Source organism: Pteropus medius, unplaced genomic scaffold, assembly GCF_902729225.1.
Source record: "Pteropus medius unplaced genomic scaffold, Ma_sr-lr_union100, whole genome shotgun sequence".
In the NCBI taxonomy this organism is placed as follows: domain Eukaryota; kingdom Metazoa; phylum Chordata; class Mammalia; order Chiroptera; family Pteropodidae; genus Pteropus; species Pteropus medius.
Window position 1 is genome coordinate 5,752,213 of NW_024342474.1, and position 6,226 is coordinate 5,758,438.

Here is a 6,226-nt window from a genome sequence, read left to right on the forward strand (position 1 = left end):
TAGGAAATTGATTAGAATGATTAATTAGGGTAATATAACAAAATAATTCTAAAATGTCGGTGGCTTAACCCAATAATTTATTTCTTCCTCATAAAACAGTCCAGTGTAAATTTTCCTTGTCATCACATATTATTCCTCATGAAGTGATTCAGACTCCTTTAATCTTTAAACTCTAACATCCAAAGAAAAAATTAAACTCTAACATCTAGGACCTTGTCCTCCACATTGGCCAACTAAAGGGAAAAGAGATGTAGAAGGAACACATCTGCTTCTTAAAACTTTGGCAAGAAGTGACTTTTGATCACTTGGTGAGAAGTGGTCAAAAGGCCACACCTAAATAGAAGAGGAATTTGGAAATGGAGCTACAGGCTGGACAACCATTTCCCAGTGATAACTCTAAACTATGAAAAGGAAAGCAGGAATTTTAGCAAATGCCTGACCATCTGTAATTCACCAAATTTAGTGCTTTTCTATGAATGGAAGTTGGTCAGGAGGTGGGAGAATGAAAAAAGAAAACAAAAAAGACTTCAACTTAATCTGTATTGTTTCATAGGGGAAAATGATAGTTAATAATTATTAGTTCTGTAAATACATACATGTTGTTACAACGTTTGTGATACATTTCTCAATTTTAAAATTTTCTATAAGAAAAGAAGATGTACTATAACTGGCAATGTGACCACATTATTACTTAAGAACCTCACTGTCATGCTATCTTTGGATTCGATGCAATAGTACCAAAATATAGGAGAGATTATCCTATAATGAATTTATTCTGGAAGGCAGCACTATAAGATAGGTGGGTAAAATCTGAGGTCAGAACTGGGTTTGAATCCTGGCTCTACTACTGTACCATGTGACCTTAGGCACATTATTTGACCACCCTGAGCCAATAGGAATAATAATACTTATAAATTGTCGGGAGGACTCAATGAGATATTTTATGTAAACTACTTGACACAGAGTAAAGATTTTAAATGTCAATCCCTTCCTTTTTGGTTTATCTAGCATAACCTATTAAAAAGAGAGGAACAGTAAGGGGGGTGGGGTAATAACATTTCTTAATTTCTTTTCGTATACCACAGGGTACAGGCTCATTGGCACAAACCATTCTTGTTAAATTGTTCATATTTTGCCACTTCTGGAATTCCAATTTCCTCAATATTCATGTTGTCTAGTTTAATTCCTCTTGAATTTTCTTCATGTGCATTTTGATTTCATATTCCTGAGTCGCCCTAAGTTGTGTGGTCTGATGTCTCCTTTGCTATTCATGATTATGGCTTTTTAGCTTTTACCTTGACACATTTTTCTTTTTTATTGTTTAAAATTGTCTTGTATTCCATGGCCCAATGTTCTTCTTATGCATGTCCCTGTTTGCCAGGCTAGGAAATACTTCAGTGCCTGCCCAGGCAAAAAATACATATATATCCTGTAAGTTTTTAGACTCTAATTACTTAAAGGGTATGTGGGGCACTCACCCTGGGTAAGTTCTGCCTTTTACAATTGGCGTGCAGCAACTAATGCAGTCATCTGAGAAAAGACAATAAAATGCACAGTAAGGTCTACCCAATAAGGCTATCTCAACTTTCTTGAGTCATTTGAGTAATCACCGAGAAACGAAGGCCAAAATAGCCCTGTGTAACCCACAGCACTGAAGTGATGGACTGTGCTGATAATCATGGGAGACTCACTGAATGACCCAGCCTCACAAGAAGAAACACAAGGGAGAGGTGAAATACTTTTCTTCTCAGATCTCATTCCTTCTCAACTTCAAAAGCCTTTAAATACATTTTTTTGTTTACTCATTCTTTCATTAATTCATTTATTCTTTCTTTCCAGAAACAGAGTAAGTACCAATCATATCAGATCTTAGGGGTTAGAAAATTAATAAGTTCTAATCTGTGTCCTGGAGAAGCTCAGTGAACTGGAAAAATCAAAAAATAATAGTCTTACAATCATGTGTGTTTCAAAAGATGTGGTAGCAGGAGATGGAGCAGCAGCAGAGAGCAGGGAGATATTAGAATAGTTTGGCAAAAGAGATGACAGTGGCATTGAGCTTCAAGAGATGGGCAAAGCTGGAGGCAAGGGAGAACATCAAAGCCAAAGGAATGTAAGAGAAAATTTATTACATATTCATGAGTAATAGGGGTCTGCTGTGTGTAAAGACAAGAATTGGTTCATGAGGTTGAGGATTTGAGGAAAAGATAAGAAGGTGACCCTGGAAAGTTAGGTGCAGTCAGTTCTTTAAAATACCATATACACACTAAGGGATATGATATGCAGAGATGGTAAGAGATTGTGATTTTTTACTCTCACTGGACTCCTTAGCTGTGTGAACTTGGACTTGCTATCTCTGAATTAATATATCTGAACCCTAATTTCTTGTCAAGGGAGGATAAGAGTCAGGATCGAGCTAGAAATAAAAGATACTATGACTATAATAACTGTAGCTACTATTTACTGAGTACTTACTATATACAAGTATTGTGCTTTACATAAATTATCTCATTCAATTATCAGAGAATAATGTTGTATTCTTAGATATTATGATTATATTTTACCACTGAAGAAACTGAGATGAAATAATTTTCTAGTAAGTGGCATGATTGTATTAGATTCTAAAACACAACTCTGGTAAAAGTATTTTCAAAAATGTGTTTTGGACATTAATTTGAAAAGATACATGCAACCCTATATTCCCTGCAGCACTATTTACAATAGCCAAGATATGAAATGCCCATCAATAGACAGTTGGATAAAGAAGATGTCTATACAGTAGACTATTACTCAGCCATTAAAAAAAAATGTAATCTCACCATTTGAACAACATGGATGGACCTAGATGGTATAAAGATAAGTGAAATAATTCAGACAGAGAAAGACAAATACCATATGATCTCATCATATGCGGAATCTAAAGAATAAAATAAACAAAACAGAAACAGATTCATAAATATTTTCAAGTAAACATGGGACATTAACAAAAATAGACTATATATGAGACATAAAGCATTCTCAATAAATTTCAAAAGACTAAAGTCATACAGAGTATGTTCTCTGATCACAATGAAATAAACTAGAAATTAATAACAAAAAGATAGCTAGAAAATCTTAAAATATTTAAAAAGTAACACATTCTAAGTAACTTATGAGTCAAAATGAAAATTAGAAAATATTTTGAACTGAAAGATAATATAGCATATCGAAATTTGTGATACAGCTAAAATAATGATTTAGAGTAATTTTTTTATTTTTAAGTGTATGTATTAGAAAAGAAAAGTGTGCAATCAGGGATAGAAACTTTAATCTCAAGAAACTAAAAAAAAGAGCAAATTAAATGAAAAAAATATAGAAAGAAGAAAATATTAAAGATAAGAAATTAGTGAAATAGAAAAATGTTCATCAAGAGGAGAAGGAATAAACCAATTATATTCACATATATATTCACATATGTATATATATTATTTATTCATATAAGTGAATACTGCACATCATTAAGAAAGAGCTATTGGCAAGTCTCAAAAATCTTATTTGGAAAGAAATACAGCTAGCACAAAGAGTAAACATTGTATGATTCTATCTATATACAAAAGTAGGCTCACCTAACCTAAGGTAGAAATCTGGTTACATGCCGGAGTATTGACAGGAAAAGAGGCATGAGGAAGCTTTCGGGATTGTTGACAATCCCGTCTACAGAACTATGTGTAGATAAATATCAGACTATACAATTAATATTTATAAATTCAACTGTCTATAAAACATATCTCAATTTAAACCGAAAATTCAAAGCAGCATTTAAGGAACATGTTTCACATGAGGGAAATAAAGCGATATATTGGATGCGTTGTTTCCAACTTATTTAAGATATTTATTAGATGAACAAGTGGGAAGGTTGAAGAGGTAGTCAATAATCATTTCAGTGCAACGGTAAGGATGAAACCCAAATAAAATTGGGTTGAGAAGAATATAGGAAGTCACTAAAAAGATAAATGCAGATTACATTTTGAGATGTTTTGCTGTATAGCAGAGTAGAGATACAAGGAAAGACATGAGAATGAGAGCAAAGGGTGGGAGAATTCTGTGAAGAGAGAGCATTTGTTTCATATAGGTGAGACAGATGGATTCTAAGTGGAGAGTAAGAGCTTAGATAAGAGCAGGGACAATTGTCCACTTTAGCAGGAGAGAAGTTTCGGTAAGATTAGGTGATCACAAACAGGAAGGTGAGATGCTGGAACTGGCAAGGAAGGTTGTTAGTTGCCCTGTGGACAGTCTTTATCAGAGTCTTCATCCTCCTGAATTGTTTTAATAAGGGAAGGGGTAGACAAGGTTTTCTTGATAATTCTGCATCAATCATAAAGAAGCTTTATGACGTTCTTGTCTTGCTTAGTTACCTTAGAATCTTCCTGAGAGGGAAGCTGCTCTCTCTTCTCCTTCAAGAGTGTCAACACAGCAACTGGAATCTCCTCTCCAGAGGAGCTTGGCCCAGGGACCATAGCTTCTGGATTCCCATTGTCTTTGGGGACTGTGGACTGCTCACAGGACCAGTTTCCAGGTGGGCCTTTGGGAGCACTCCCTTATTCCTCCAACAGCTTCAGCTTTTAGTTCTTTGTGCTGTTTACGACCTTTAGCTAAATCATTCATCCATGTCAGAACTCCAGGATTAGAAATTTGGCACCATGTGAAGGCCAGTATTTCTTTTCTTGATAAAATTTTTCTTCAAATTTTCGAATTTTCCGCTTGCTCTGGATGTGCTTGGTGGGTTAGGCAATGGTCTATGGCGCCTTGCCATCACCACAGCGCACCATGAGGAACTTCAGGGCATCATTAACTGCTGAGTGCCGGGTGGAGAAGGGGCTGATTCAGGGTCTGAGTTAAATTTCTGGCTTTGGCTGAAAATGGAGCATCACGGTAACAGCAGTAGGTTGTCACCAGCAGAGATGTGATAGAGCAGCCCGCATGTTCTAAAAAGCTTAGAGAGTAGAAAGAACTCTAGATGGAATTTGGAGTCAGAAGATCTACATACAAGTTTGTGACTTTGGGCAAATTACTTGATTGTGCTCAGTCTTATCCATAATTATGAAATAGCAATAATAAAAAGTACTTCATAGCATTCTTATCAGGATTCAATGGAATAATGTTAAATTGTCCCTAACCTATATAAGACAAGGACATAAACTGGTAGTCACAAGGTGTTAGTTTAGCCTGGAGAGATTTTTAAAAATTTATTTAAAGAGCTTAAAATTATAAAAATCTGGATAGTTTACGTAAATATTTAGGGTTTCGGTTCTCTTTAGAAATAAGAAGGCCTGGCAGTACAGGTTTTTCATTTTCCCGTAGCCACTATCAGCAACATGAATAACAGCTCCCATCACACACACTCATAGACTCTATTTGTGACAGTTCTCAGCCAGCCCACATCAGTCATCACTACATATACCTGGCTCATCTTGGCAGTTAAGATACCCACCCTTGATTTAAGGTTTGATTCAAATATCAGGTTTAGTTATGATTCAGACTTAGAATCTTTCTACTTAATACAGACGATATATACTTTCTATGAAACCAAGCAAAATAAAATAAATATGAAGTACATATAAAAATCACATGGCTAGGAGTACAGAAGTATTTGTGAAAAATAAACTACTCTTGCAAAATAATTCTTGAACATAATGGCCCAGCTATATTTTTACATCTTTTATAAATTAATCTATTTGTAAAGAGAAGGAGACATTGGTATAAACCTCTTTCCTCCTTGCAAGCTTGCAAATTAAATGCTACTTCTTGAATAGTGGGTAGGGTTTGCTCAGAGACACCCAGAGCAACTGGGTGCTGGAATGTCTTCAGCTGCATGGCTCCATCTCCTGGTTTCAAATAGCTAGACGACAAGTATGTAACTCATCAAAAGGAAATGTAAAAAGTAGAAAGAAAAAAAGTGTTGCTTTCCCTGTACCACAAGTTTACTTACTTTTCTCTTTCTGCTTAAATTTAGTATTTGAGAAATCTTCTCCTATAGAATGGATAACATGTATTTTTATAATTTAAAAAAGTATTATATCTTTGTTAACTTTGGGATTCATAATTGTTATATTTGATTAGTCACATCACAAAGTATTTTCCCAGTTTTATTGAGATATAATTAACAAACAACATTGTGTAAGTTTAAGGTGTCCAATGTGATGACTTAGTACACATATATATTGTGAAATGATTACCACAATGAAATTAG

At 34.8% G+C, this 6,226-nt stretch overlaps 1 pseudogene; it reads right to left on the reverse strand.

Annotated features, from left to right (window-relative positions):
- Positions 1-4,077: 4,077 nt before the first annotated feature.
- On the reverse strand, positions 4,078-5,850 carry LOC120604861 (protein FAM13C-like; annotated as a pseudogene).
- Between the last annotated feature and the right edge of the window lie 376 nt (positions 5,851-6,226).